Source organism: Echinops telfairi, unplaced genomic scaffold (assembly GCF_000313985.2).
Source record: "Echinops telfairi isolate 266 unplaced genomic scaffold, ASM31398v2 ScPeMD7_5592;HRSCAF=6446, whole genome shotgun sequence".
Taxonomy (NCBI): domain Eukaryota; kingdom Metazoa; phylum Chordata; class Mammalia; order Afrosoricida; family Tenrecidae; genus Echinops; species Echinops telfairi.
The window spans coordinates 2,052,226-2,066,329 of NW_022109491.1; positions in this window are offsets into that span (position 1 = coordinate 2,052,226).

Genomic DNA, 14,104 nt, shown 5'->3' on the forward strand with positions numbered 1-14,104 from the left:
CAGCATTGGGTTGGGATGTTTTCATGATGCACCTTTTCTTTACATAAAACTCTGTCTTATACATGAGTCACTGTGGATTTGTTTCTCCAAAGTACCTAGACTAATACAGAGGGATTCTAGTTTTGCTGCAAAACAACCACGGGAGAACATTCCAGCTTGTGCAGGGGCCAGTCTTCTTTCTGCCACTCCACATCACAGTGAAATGCCTGTCTGCATCTTCCACACTGGGACAATCCTTCTTTCCTGGTGAAGCAGCACCCACAGTGGTTGACCGTGAGCACAGAGGCGTAGGCCAGGCAGGAGACAAGCAAGTCCCCCACCTGGAAGGACTGCAGGGCCCCAGCCCCCAGCCCGGCCCTTGCTCGGGCTGCAGAACCTCTCTAGGTGGCCCTGGCCATCCGCCCCCGTGGTGGCAGTGAGGTGAGCTGGTGCAAGGGCTGGGCGAAGGGCTCCGGCTGTGCCAGGAGCTGTGGCTCCTTTGTATTAGTCTTCTAAACAACTTTTTGGGTAACTCCAACCAAAATAAATGGGTCAGATCAGAAGATTATGGCAACTGTTTTTGAATTATCTTGATAGATTTTCTTGAAAGACGTAGGGTTGTCACAACGTCTTATTAGAACACATTCTAAAGAAAACCAAAAACTGTATCGCTGAGAAAAATATCAAGGAAGTTTTGCTGAGGATTTTTCCCCTCCTATCTTTTTTTAAATCATTTTGTTGGGGGCTCATACAATTCTTATCACAATCCATCCATCCATCCATTGTGTCGAGCACATTTGTACATTTGTTGCCATCATCATTCTCAAAACATTTGCCTTCTATTTGAGCCCTTAATATTGGCTCCTCATTGTCCCCGCTCACTCCCAACTCCCCCTCCCTCATGAACCCTTTATAATTCATAAATTATTATTATTTTGTCATATGTTACACTGCCCAACATCTTCCCTTGCCCACTTCTTTGTTGTCCATCCCCCAGGGATTCTTGTAGATTCTTGTAATCAGTTTCCCCTTTCCACCCTACATTCCCTCCATCCTTCAGGCATTGCCACTCTCACCACTGGTCCTGAAGGGGTCATCTGTCCTGGATTCCCTGGGTTTCCAGTTGCTATCTGTACCAATGTACATCCTCTGGTCTAGCCAGATTTGTAAGGTAGAATTGGGATCAGCAGCGTGGAGGAAGCATTTAAGAACTAGAGGGAAGTTATATGTTTTATTGTTGCTACCCTGCACCCTGTCTGGCTCATCTCCTCCCCACAACCCTTCAGTAAGGGGGTGTACAGTTGCCTACTGGTGGGCTTTGAATCTCCACTCTGCACTCACCCTCATTTACAATTATATGATTTTTTGTTCTTTGATGCTTGATACCTGATCCTTTTGACACCTCGTGGTGTGCTTCTTCCATGTGGACTTTGTTGCTTCTGAGCTAGATGGCCACTTGTTTACTTTCAAGCCTTTAAGACTCCAGATGCTATATCATTTGATAGCCAGGCACCATCAGCTTTCTTCACCACATTTGCTTATGCACACGTTTGTCTTCAGTGATAGTGTCAGGAAGGTGTGCATCATGGACACACCTTGTTTAATAGAACAACACGTTCTTGCATTGAGTAAGTACTTGAGTGGAGGTCCAATGTCCATCTGCTGCCTTAATATTAAACCTATAAATATATGCACGTAGATTTATTTCCTCACCATCTTACATATATATTTACATATGTACATGCCTGTATTTAGACCTCTATAAATACCCTTTGTCACCTAGTTCCTTCCTCTATTTCCTTTTCCTTTCCTCTTGTCCCACTATCATGCTCAGCCTTTATTTGCACATTCTTCCCGTGTGGAAAAGGCTGTCCTGGGAGAGAGAATTTTTGGGGAAAATTTTTGTTGCCCATCCACCCTACAGCCCTGACTTTACCCCTTCACACTTCTTGATGTTCCCCATATGCTAAATACATGTCAAAGGAATGCAATTTGAGTGCCCCGAGTTTGGCCAAACTATCTATGTGACATAGTATAAGTCGAAAAGTATAGAATGCTTTTGGGGAAAGGTCAGAAAGATAGATCTAGATCAAGGATAGGAAACCTTTTATCTGGCAAGGCCATTTGAATATCTATAACATCATTTCATGTCCACACAAAATTATTACTTTAAAACAGCTTGTGATATTTGGGTAAAAATTTAATGAACTCCCCCCTAATGTGCTGGCTGAGATGGCTTCTCTTTCTTAAAGCGTGTGATGTTAGTTGGTAATGATGTTTTTACAGGCCCTCTATGGCCCATGGGCCAGAGGATCCCCCACCCTGACTTAGATGGAGGGTGTGTATGGGACCAATAATTTCACATTTTAATATTTTTGTTTAAAATAGGTTTCTATATTTCTGTAGCAATACTTTTTGTTTACCTTAATAGACTACAAGGCCTTTCTTCCCAGTCTGTCTTCATCTGGAAGCTTCGTGAACTTTATTCAGCATCATAGCATCCAGTAACCCTCCACTGACAGACTGGTGGCAGTGGGCAGAGTAGTTCAATGGGACAATTCTTGATGTCCATGTGAAAGGCCTGGGATCTACTCCTGGATTGTCTATCTCAAGGCTAGCCACCACCATTATAATATTACATAGAATGGTTACAACTCCCCAAATGCCACCTGTGCCTCACTTAATTCCATTCTCCCTACTCAATGAATAACTTTTGATAGGTTTACTATCTCTATTTTTTCTCTCTTTTCCATAAGTCACATCAGTGGAATCGTGTATGTAGATTTCAGACTGGCTGAATTGTGAATTTTGAAACAAACAAAAATTAAGAAGATGGGAAAAATTTGGCAGAGTACCATTACAATAAATAGATTTAAAGAAATACAGTTTTAAGAAAAAATTGGAGTTTAACTTTCTAATTGAGTATAGCATAAATGCAGAAAAGTGGCCAATTCTAGGGGCAAATTATTATACAGATCAATAGGATAGAATTGAAATTCTGGCAATAGACCTATATAATGTGATCAATTGATTTTGACCAAGGTGCTGGGGCAATTAAATGGAGAGAGGACAGTCTTTTCAGCAAATGACACTGCAATACACACACACACACACACACACACACACACACACACACACACACGATCTTCTATCCTATACTAATATTAACTCAAAATGGGTCATAGGCCTAAAGATAAAACCTAAACCACAAAACATCTAGCAGAAAACACAGTGGGTAATCTCTGTGACCTTGAGTTAGCCGTGTGTTCCTTTGATGTGAGAACAAAGGCATGATTTTATATATATATGAAATATAAATAAATATAAATATATATAAAATAAAAAATGCTGATAAATTGGAGCTTCAATAAAATGAAGGATTTTGTTCTTCGAAATGCAATGTCAAAAGAATGACAAGGAAAATCACAAATGAGGAGATGATATTTTCAAATCACAGATCTGATAGAGTACTTGTGTGCAGACCAGGTATGATGCTCTCAAAACTCAACAATGAGAAAGGAAAGAATCCGACTGGAAAATGGACAAACCACTTGGACAAACATTTCGCCAAAGAAGACGGATAGGCAGAGAGGAAATAAATGAGCACATGTAGAGATGTTCAACATCATTAGTCGTTAGAGATACAGATTAGATCCCCAGAGAGATGCTACTGCACACTCAATGCAACGGGGAGCAGAAGAAAGAAAAAAATGAACCTGACATTCACAAGATGCGGAGCAACATAAAAGTTCATTCACTGATGGTGGGAATTCAAATTTGTACAGCCATGGCCACTTGGGGAAACAATTCTGCACTTTCTTGTAATGTTAAGCAAGGAAGCCAGGTGCTGTAATGGGCTAAGCAACAGGCAGCTGACTCAAAGATTGACGAAACCCACCAGCTGCTCCTCAGGAGAAAGATGAAGCTATCCGCTTCCGTAAGCCTAGACACCCCCAGACACCGGAGGGAGCAGGTTCACTCTGTCTTACAGGGTGGAGCGCACTGAGGTGTTTTCACGCTTGCTTTAATGAAAGGGAATGAACTGGGCATTGCTGCCTCCTGCAAGAGAGAGGAATATCAGATGCAGTCGGCTGGGTAGGGGAAATGACTACATAGTTGATCCTATGTAGGTGGAATTTTTGGGAAAGAAAGACGATAGGAACTGAGAACAGATTAGTGGCTGCCAGGAGCTGAGGGTGGATGCCAGGGCTGACTAGAGAGGAACAGAACAAGGGCAGGTTTGCAGTGAGGGTTATTTTCTGAATCGTGACTGCAATGGTGGGAACAGGATTGTATTTGACCATCCCATAGGAAGGCTCCCCACATAAACCATACAGTGAACCTTCATTTACGAAATGATAAATGTTTAAAAATTCAACCACCATAAACAAACCTTGTTATATAAAAACAGACAAACTCACTGCTAGGGAGTCAATGCCGACTCATAGGGACCCTCTAGGACAGGGTAAAACTGCCTGGGGAGTTTCAGAGACTGAAATGAGTAGAAAGCCTCCTTCCGCCCCCCAGTGGCTGGTGATTTCCAACTGCGAACACAGGGACCACAGCCCAACGCATCAGGATGCCACCAGGGCTCCTAAAGTTGTTACAGAGATGAAGTCCAGATGACATTTGCTTCCTTGGTTGTCATTTTCCACCCATTTCCAAGGACTTTGTCAAATAACTCTCAGGAGCTCTCACCTGCACTGGATGTTAGCAATGGATCAGTAATCAATTAGACATAGGACGAGTCTTTGGGAGGAAAGCCAGTATCCAGGATGGCATGTAAGCAACTCTTTCCCAAATCAGTACAAATCCACTCTGGCTGTGGAATCTAGATTCATTCATTCATTCATACTTTGCCAACCTCCAAGTATTTGACAAACTCTAATCTTTATCCTCCAAATTAGGACTTATCATTAGAAAGGCCTATGTATGGCCAAAAACCAAATAGTGACTCCCAAAATATTCTCAAGAACACACCTTTTTGTCCTTGTTTTGCAATAGGATCCTGATGGGTTTTGTCAGGCAAGCCCCTCCCAATTCCACGGGCATCAAGGCGGTTCTGACTTGTGTGGTGGAGTAGAAGTGTGCCAATAGGAGGGTTAATGACTGTGGTTCTCTGGAGTCAGTGCACCCTCTTGGTCTTCTGTTGTAGCACTTGGTGTATTCAGACCTCCAAACGTTTAGTTGATTAGGGGACACAAACTACATCATCCAGGGGTCAGCATCAGGTGGTTCTAGGACTAGGGACATCTGAAATGGAAGCCCATGGGCACCTAGCACTGGCTGTCAGTGCTAGTCTTCTTGCTTGATTCTGCCCAGCATCATTCCGCAGATGGATCAACAATAAGGATAACTATCACTGTCCACTCCAGTCCACAAGTTTACCAGTATTCCGCAGAGCTCATAAACCCGGGGACTCTGCCTATAGAGCTAGTAAAGTGAGGAGTCAGTCTCCCCACCCATCAAAGGGCTGTGGGAGTAGATGCCACGAGACAGAATTTCTTTGGGTCCATGTCCTTGGGTGGTAAAAAGAGTTTTCTCTTGAACGCTAACCTAAAGGCTGGTGGTTCCATCCACTCAGCAGTACCAAGGAGGGAAGGCCTGGCAATTTGCTTCTGTAAAGATCACATCAGGACCAGTTCTGCTCCACACCGCATGGGATCACCATAAATCAGAATGGCATTGACAGCAATAGGCTTTTTGCACTTAGCCTTTAAAAAAATCCTTTTATATTTTATAGGGTACATTGAAAGAAGTTATAATAAAATAATTGTGAGCACCTCAACTGTAGCTTTTGTCCCTTGATTTTGAGGGAATCCCTGAAAAATAGCTTCTCAAAGGCCTCTCATGCCCTATCAGGTCAAGCCAGCATCGCTTGTCCCCATCACACTTAGAGGACAGAGCCTCCAGTTCCTGTATCTTCAGCAAGGTCACCGGGTCACAGGCACTGTCCACACACACAATATCAAGTTGCATCTGGTATCACCTTTGCTGTGAACTGCAGGAGTGGAATGAAAGCCAGGAGAGGGACAAAACAAAATTGCTCTTTTAAGTCAGTTCAGAAGTGCCCAGGACCACAGAGAGGCAGCCGGCTTCCTCATTGTATTGTCTCATCTGCCCTGTTGATACCACCTCCCGAGGCTTCCTCCAGCCGAGACCTTCCCAGAATGAACAATGAGGACTTGTAGTTTATTTTTTCCCTCCCGTCAGTGTTGCAGATTCATTTAGACAGAAACATGGCAGGGTGATATTGTCCGAAAGGCATCTTGACAGTGATACACAGAATTTCTCTGTAGCTTGTTATCCACTAAAATGATTTAAAGGGATAAAGGCAAAATAAGGTGATTTGTAGTTGAGAGAAACCAAACAGTAAATTAGTGTCTTTCCAGGTGGAAGCAGTGTGGAAACTGTGGGATAAAAAGGCAAGAGATAGTCTCTAGTTCACCCTCCTAGCCTTACTTGCCCATGGAATTGAGGAGCCTGCACGACCTCCTGTCGCATGTGTAGTTCTTGCGGCTGTTAGGTGTAATTGAGTCCGTTCCATCTCACATCCCCAGGTCCTGCACCATCCTCCCCGCCATTGTTAGGTTTCAGCCCATTACTGCAGTCACTCTGCCATCCATCATATTGGATTGGTCTTGCCCTTTTTCCACTGACCTTCTCCTTTACCAAGCAGGATGCTCCTCTCCAGGGACCGCTCCCTCTGGATCACAGGCACAAGGCACAGGCGATGAAGTTCCACATCCTAGACCATTCTGGCTGTACGTCTTCCGAGGCAGAGCTCTTCCTGCTTCGGGCACTGTGGCACGGTCAATAGTCTTCAGCAAGATCTTAATTCGAACGCTTCCATTCTCCTCTGGCCTTCCGTGGTCATTGTCCAGCGTTCACGCACGTGCGCCTGAGGCAGCTGAAGATGCCCTGGCTTAGATCCCAGTCCTCCTGGTGACACCTTTACTTTGTAAGACTTTAAAAAGATCTTTTGCCACAGATGGTCCCAGTGCAATGCATTGTTTGACTTCTTGACGACCGCTACCAAAGTTGTTGATAATCGTGTAGGTGCTAGTTGTCTTGCCTTTTTCAGAAGACGACTGGGAAAGCATCCAAATCTTAGATTCTGAAAAGAAGACAAACTGGACATTTGTTTCTTGGGATGCAATTCTCTGTTATCCTTCCTGGTAGGAACCTGATTTCCTCCAGGCCAGCGGTTATCAACCTATGGGTCACGACCCCTTTGGAGGTCGAATGACACTTTCCCAGGGGTCACCTAAGACCATTGGAAAGTACATATTTTCAATGGTCTTAGGAACCAAGACACTGCTCCTCTATCCGTCTCCAGGCAGGTCCACCCACATGCAGATACGCCCACATACGAGTATCTTGCATGGACAGTTACCCATGCTACACCATGGTTCAAGACAAAATTTCATTTATTTGTCATTAGAAATAAATATTTCACCATATATAATTACATATGGTTTTTGTGATTCATCACTATGCTCTAATAAATAAATGCTTAATTTGTAACAATGAAAATGCGTCCTGCATATTAGATATTACATTATGATTCATAACAGTAGCAAAATTACAGTGATGCAGTAGCTATGAAATTAGTTTTATGGTGGGGGGCTCACCACAACATGAAGAACTGTAAGAAAGAGTTGCGGCAGTAGGAAGCTTGAGAATCACTGGTCTAAGTGGAGAGGTGTGGACTGAAGTGTGCACGTGCCTGCCCACAGATAGGGTGGCAGCCAAAGCAGATTCTGCTAGGTTCTTGCACCTGCTTTTACTTTCTCTCTCCTGGAGCAGCCCACGTGGGCACATGACCCAAGCTGAGCCAGATAGATGCTCCAGCTTCGAATGAACAGTGAGCAGAGAGCCTGAAAATGGTCAATGGCTATGGTAGTTACATAATCTGGGATCAATTTGGAACTTTAGAGGACTAAGAGTGAAGGGGTAGAGTCTAGTCTATCAATCCAATCATAGTCAATGGGACCTCTGTGTGGGCATGGCCTTCTGAGAATTCTGGGAACTCCAGTATTTCCTTCTTGGAGGTGGAAGACACACTCTCTCTCTCTGCTAACTCCCTGAAAAATGCTCTACTGACAAGACACATGACCTGAGAGCTGGAGAAGCCACATGGACCTACCCTGATGTAAGCAGATCCCTGGAGTCTGAGAAGCCACGTAGAGACCTCTGCCAGCACTGAGATACTTACAACGCCACTGAATCCACAAGACTTCCAATGCACTGGCCTGTGATCCTCCTGTATGCGGCATCATTGCATGTATTTTGTAAGCGTGAAGAGGATTGTATCAATTGGTATTGGAAATATGGGCTAATATTGGACTTATGGACTTGATCTTGACTGGGCTGGGACATTTTCTCAATATTCAATGACTCTTGTATATAAACTTCTTTTATATATACATATGAGTGTCTATGGATTTGTTTCTCTAGTCTACCCAGACTAACACATTATGGTACCAGTAGTGGGTGCCAAGTTGGTCAGGAGTAGACTGTGATAGGTAGGTTTATTATGCTAACCTGGCCAAGAGAGAAATGTGGGATTAATAAGGTAGCAGCTTGATTGGAGGGCAAAGAGATCAGTGGCTCGGCAAGCCCCACCTCTTTCTCTCGCTCTCTGGTGATCAGACCAGTGTGTAGCTACTAGTTATCTCCCTCAATTTGTGAGCTACACTACCTGTGGAACTGCCAACCCATAGATCATGTCACTGGAGCTTGAGGTTCCTTTGAGACTTGCTTCGCCACCCTGCTGGTGTATACATCACTTGAGCTTGGGACTGTCAGATCCTGTCATCTTGCTAACTGTTGGTGACCCACCCTGCTGTTTGCTGTCTGTGACCAGACTGCCTGCATTACCCTACAGAAGACTCAACTGTCTGCTTCCTTGACCTTAGACCCAGCAGCCCTCATGAGTTGAAGGACTTCCAGTATATAAACTATTCCACGGAAGTGAGTTGAACTGAGCCCTCTGTACTGCTGTGTGGACTAATTAGCTGTTATATTCCTTTGGGCTTTATACATCGATATCTATCTATACATACATACATACAGTCATAAGTGTCCTGGTTTTGTTTCTCTAGAGAACCCTGCCTAAAATAATGGTGATCCCAGATGTGGTTGCTTCTGCAGTTCGCTCCTGCGGAAAGGTAGCCTGTTGTTTCTAATACTAAAGGTCTCCATGAATGGTATCCTTATTTTCTCATAGTCCAAAAAAGTCTCTTCTGCTTCCAACCACCAAGGTGGGCTTTGGGGCTTGTCATCCAACAATTATTATTGGCCACAAGGTTATTCTTCACAGCCTTTTCAAAACACAAAACCCTAGACGACTGTGTGGTAGTATTACTAATTGTTTTTGAGACACATTTCCCCCATAAAAGCACAATCCTAGAACCTATATATTTTTATCCCAAATATAGGTCCTTTTAAATTAAAAAAAATAAATCATTTCAATTACTAGAGCTAAATTACTACATCTATGGGTCCCATACATTTAAAAATTTTATCTAAAATGTGTTGGCCAATATTGGAACTTAACGCTTCAAGCTTTCATCATAGTAGTGATTTGGAGCTTAATTTTTCATTATGATTTTGTGTAACCTTCATTATTCTATATACTTTGTTGAAAAGACCCTTATATCACCACACCTTAATATCCAGAGTTTGGGGTAGAAAAATAGCTCTTTCATTTTAATATCTTAAATTATGGAGCACTCATTAACCTGGAGGCTCAAGTACAAGAACTACAAACACATACTATTGTAGACATTGAAAAATAGCACCTTTTGACTTTCACTCACTATTTCTTCCTTGAAATCTTGTCCATTTCGTTCCACCAGATGCCAGTTCTTTGCGGTTTTGTAAGTGATATTATCATAATTTGGTAGATTTATTCAAAAGCTGAAGCTTTAGAAAGATCTCTCTAAAAGCTGATCATCATCATATTCTTTGAATTGGGAAATTATTCTTCAAAGTCAGAATAAGAATACTTATTGAGGTCTCTGATCTGGTATGAGAACCTATTTCTTAAAAAAAATATTTTTTATAGACCTGAAACAGCTATGATTGCATTCATACAATTTTCTGGCCTTTAACAGCTGTGTTATGTCTCACTCTGAATCTATGTACATTTACACAAGCATATACTACAACGATATCTGTAGCTGTGCATGTGTATAAATATGTATAACACACCCATAAAAGCAAGTTAACTGCCATCGAGTTGATTTCCACTCATACTGACCCTATAAGACGGGTAGAACAGTTCCTTTGGGTTTTCAAGACCTTAACTTTTCACAGAGCTAGAAAGCATCCGCCTTCTCCTGTGGAGGGGCTGGCGGGATGGGGTGTTGAACTGCTTTCTTTGTAGTTATAGGCCAACCCAATGCAGTAGGTCGCCAGGATCTATCTCTATCACCTCTTTCTCTCCCCACCTCTCTCTCTTTCTCTCCCTCCCTCCCTCCCTCCCTCTATTTCCACATCTACATCCACATTGACATTTGTATATATACATATACATACACATATACTCTGTTTTATGTAACATCTATATTTCTACATTTAAAGCTACAGTTACATCTCTATCTATCTATCTATGTATCTATGTATCTATCTATCTATCTATCTATCTATCTATCTATCTATCTATCTATCTATCATCTATCATCTTTTCCTGGCTGTATTCAAAAGGCTAAATGGGTTTTTATGGCTCTACATGAAGTGTTGGCCATATGGTACATACAAAAGTCCCTGGGGCTAAATCTGCGGGTTGGGGCATCATATACTGAAAGATCCATATTAGAGTCACTCTAACTGAAGTAAAAAATAATCACGTGGTACTGCCGGCTGAGGTACAAGTTCTTGAGTAATTTATAAACTTCAGTTGCCTCTGCTAGAAATATCTCAACTTCATAGTATGAGCACCCATCGATATTTACCACAGTATCATGATGATGACATCGAAGCCAATATTTACTCAGGCTAGAAGTATACTGAAGTGGCAGGGGGGTGAAGGGCCAGTGGGATTTCACCCACATCAGACAGGGTAGGGGTAGGAGCATTTTGAGTATAAGCATCCATCTCCATAGGAACTGGGGTGATGTAAGGATTAAGTGTATAGAGGTTTGAACCCACTACACCTGCCTGGGAGAGAAAAACCTGGCAATGCTGTTCTGTCCAGATTACAGACTAGAAAACCTGATGGAGCTGCCCTGTTCAGACACAGGGATCACCATGATTTGACTTGACAATGCACAACACCAGCAGCACATCTACCTCCATCACATACACACACACACACACACACACACAGACAAAACCAACACACGCAGTCTATTTTCTACTGACAATATACAGGAGTGGGCTGTAGTCTGATGCAGGTGAGCAATCCACAGGATCAACACGAAATAGATCAAGAACATTCTCAACACAGCTGAACTCTTCTACCTTCCCTCATTTCCTCCTCATGTCCATTGGAAGGACACAGGCAGTACCTTGATCTTCACTGTGTGCAGAGGCAAGCCAGGAGGTAGATTGGAGAGAAAGGCTGTCCGAATTCTCAGAAGAGATCTTTACTTTGTTGAGAATGCCCGACAACAGCCTCAGAAATGCTGCATGGTCAGCATCATATCGAAATCCGAACACCCAATCCAGTGATAGACAGAAAAACAGCAACAAATGAAACCTGTTTTATTCAAAATAACTTCTTTAGAAGGCTGAATGTTATTCTTATAGGTGCTCCAAAAGATGCTCTGCATCTTTAAAACAAGAAGGATTATTAATAGGATGTTTTAAAAGTGAAAAAAGAAAGTTTTTGTATTTAACTCTAAATAGAGGCAATGAAACACATTCTTGCACAGTGTTAGTTTAATGAGTAAAAACAATTATCAGGCATCAAAGAACAAAAGAATCATATCATTGTAAATGAGGGTGAGTGCAGAGTGGAGACCCAAAGCCCATCTGTAGGCAACTGGACACCCCCTTACTGAAGGGTCATGGGGATGAGACAAGCCAATCAGGTTGCAGGGTCGCAACGATGAAACATACAACTTTCCTCTAGTTCTTTAATGCTTCCTCCCCCACACTATCATGATCCTAATTCTACCTTACAAATCTGGCTAGACCAGAGGATATACATTGGTACAAATAGGAACTGGAAACACAGGGAATCCAGGACAAATAACTCCTTCAGGACCAGTGGTGAGAGTGGCGATGCCTGGAGGGTGGGGTAGCAAGGGGGTGCTGATTACAAGGATCTACATATAACCTCCTCCCTGGGGGATGGACAACAGAAAAGTGGGTGAAGGGAGACGTCGGAAAGTGTAAGATTTGACACAATAATAATAATTTATACATTATCAAAGGTTCATGAGGGAGTGTGGAGGGAGGGGGAAATGAGGAGCTGATATTAAGGGTGAGGTAGAAAGCAAATGTTTTGAGAATGAAGATGGCAACAAATGTACAGATGTGCTTGATACAATGTATGTATGTATGGATTGTGATAAGAATTGTACGAGCCCCCAATAAAATAATAAGAAACCCCCAAAACAACAAAATACAATGACAGTAGTTTATTTAATTCTAGAAAGAAATTTTGAGGAAAAATAAGCGGGAGAGATATGAAGGATTGAACTAGAAAATCTGGGATCTATGTATTTTCCAGGGAGAGCAGAGCAGAGCGAGGGTCCCAACCTTCTCCGTCAGGAGGCTAAATAGTAGACGCTTTCGGGTTTCTTTGGCCATATGGCGTCTGTTACAACTATTGAACTCTGTTCTTATAGAGTAAAAGCAGTCATCATTAGATATACATCAATGAATGGATGTGGTTGTGTTCCAAGAACTGCACTTATAAAATCAGTTGTAGACCCAATTGGCCTCATGGAATGTACTTTTCAGACCCCTGAGCTATAGGGGTAAACAAGAAATAATAATTACAGATGAAAGGCAAGTTAGCATCATGATTGAGGGTTGGGGCTTGACCCACCATTCACTCTGTGACCATGAGCTGGGACTTATCTCTAAATTGCCATCTCCCACTTTGTTAAATGAGTGTCATGATATTTCATATTCTTAAAGTCAGACAATTAGATGGTTCGGACAATGCTTCCCATTGTGCTGGGTTCAATAAATAACAGTGCTCATAATTTCAAGTTCCTTATCAGCAGCATATCACATAGAGGATGGATGAACACATTTAATCTACAAAGCATTATTAAAATCCAGTAAGAAAATGATGGACATCCACATATATTTCAGAGTTGGAATCAATTAACTGAAAATGCACAGAATAAGAAATATATTAAAATTTTAATAAGGTGAAAAATGTTCAATTTCACCAGGAATAAAAAATATATAGAAAACAAACAAGGCTATCTCTAACTTGGTGAAAGAAAAAGGGTGATCTTCAACCCCATCCCACTTTTATATCTTTGGACTCTGAAACTCCATTTACGGAAATATATGTGGAGGAAATAATAATGGATACAAAGGAATCCAAGCTGAAATATTTTATAACTATTATATTGGTCATCACTGCCAAAAATAATTATAAACAACTTGAATATCCAACATTAAAGGTCGGTTAAAAACCTAAGGCATAGAAGAGAAAATTCAGCACAAGCATTACAATAAAGTCCTAGGAAATTTATTTTTCCTCTTTGTCAGTTGGGTTTTAATTATTTCCTCTTAGTTTTATATCACAGTCTTAGGTAATGAAGACAGAGAAAAGAAAATAGGTTCTATTTTTAAGAAATATGCATGTCTCTCAGCAGAGAGACCGAACTACCAGCCAGAAGACTGGAGGTTCAAACCCACCTACAAGAATCTTGGAAGACAAGCCTGACAGTCTGTTTCCTAAAGCCCTTGGTCCCTTTGAAAGCCCCGGGAGCTGGGTTTTCACATGGGGTTTGCCCTGAGTCAGAATCGAATATATGGCAACTAACCACAATGGACAAGCAAGTGTTTTAGAAATTTCGGTTGTCGGCACAAACCCAGTGTGTTAGTCTGGATGGACTAGAGAAACAAATTCATGGACACTGATGTGTGTATAGGAAAGAGCTTTCTATACAAGTGATTGAATATTGAGAAAGCATTCCGGCTCAGT